The following is a 1,460-nucleotide window of genomic DNA, read 5'->3' as shown; positions in this document are numbered from 1 at the left end:
AGGATGAACCAACCACACTTCATCTACGGAAGGAAAGATTTATGCATATAGTTATGCATCTAGAAAACTCTCAGAACCTGAGTAAACGTTTAACATGTATCTGTGCTAGATCCTTTAGCATTATTATTACCCAAAATAACTTTACAATCCCTTTTCAAAGTAGTAAATTTTGTCACAGCTTCAGCAAATCAACTTCGACTTTCATTCGAAACAACCTTATTATAACCTTGAAATATATGCGTGCTCTTTTACTATTACCGGGGAACCTTTTATATTCCACCATATTACCATCAGCGTTTAATCATCTAAAATCACAATTCTCTTGAGACCACCTTGGATTGATAACCGATGATTCAGATATCATAGCATTAAATGCAGAGAAAACAGAAAAATTGTAGATGGTCTAAATGGCCAAAAGTTTTATGATAAAAAAGGAAGTGTTAGGAACACTCGATAGAAAATTTGGTACTGAAGAACAGATTAAGTAAACCATGAAGGAGACCAAGGCCAAATACAAGGACCATACCATATATTCAAAGAATCCAGGTAATTCTGGATTCGATGAAACCTTCAACGAATATCTTGCTCCGTACTCATGTTAAAATCTTGCTGAAAATCTTTCTTCACCAACCATCGAACTTAGAAATTCCAAAATATCATCATAAATATCGTCGATATTTCTGCAGATATTTTCATAAATATTCTCGTCCGAAATTATCTATATCTTCGTGCTATCTATATTACATCATAAAGGAAACTATTTTAGTTTCTAAATTTCTTTAAAATTTGAGTTTGAATCATGAATGATTTTGAAGTAGTGTTGGGAATTGAAGCATGAGTTAGTATAATATAATGACACTTGATCAACGTGATTATATTACAGTAAGTCATGCTGAGTTTCTAAAGGAACGTGATGATTCACAGATCATAACGTCATCATGTGCCATGTTACAAGACTCTTGTATTCTATTTAGCCTCAAAAATATCAAGAAAATATTTTCTTAATGATTCAGTCTTTTCCGGATATTCTGGTAATTTGACAAATCAAATCGTGCTGCTACCTTTCCTTTCTACCTTGTATATTATGATAATTCGAAACTCCATATCTACAAATTCTGGACCATTACTTGCTTTATTTAAAGTCGGGAAGAGAAAACAAAAGCACGGAGCTATGAAACATAAAGGGGAATATAAAGTCCGATAACAACACATAAATTACAAACCGTGGATATTAATTCGAATAGCAATATAAAGACACGGTAGAATTAAGAATAGTATCACCCCAAGGTAATAATAGAAGTAAACAGATTCTTCTGGTGGAAGATTGAAAAGAAGAATGACAGAAATGATAATTAAGAAAATATCAAGGATTAGAACCAAATTAAGTATTTCACAATCTTTTGGATGTATGAACTAAGAAAGAAAGCATAAGAATGGTTAGAATAATAGAACGGAAGAGA

The sequence above is a fragment of the Rutidosis leptorrhynchoides genome, chromosome 5 (genome assembly GCF_046630445.1).
Source record: "Rutidosis leptorrhynchoides isolate AG116_Rl617_1_P2 chromosome 5, CSIRO_AGI_Rlap_v1, whole genome shotgun sequence".
In the NCBI taxonomy this organism is placed as follows: domain Eukaryota; kingdom Viridiplantae; phylum Streptophyta; class Magnoliopsida; order Asterales; family Asteraceae; genus Rutidosis; species Rutidosis leptorrhynchoides.
This window is presented reverse-complemented; position numbering follows the sequence as displayed.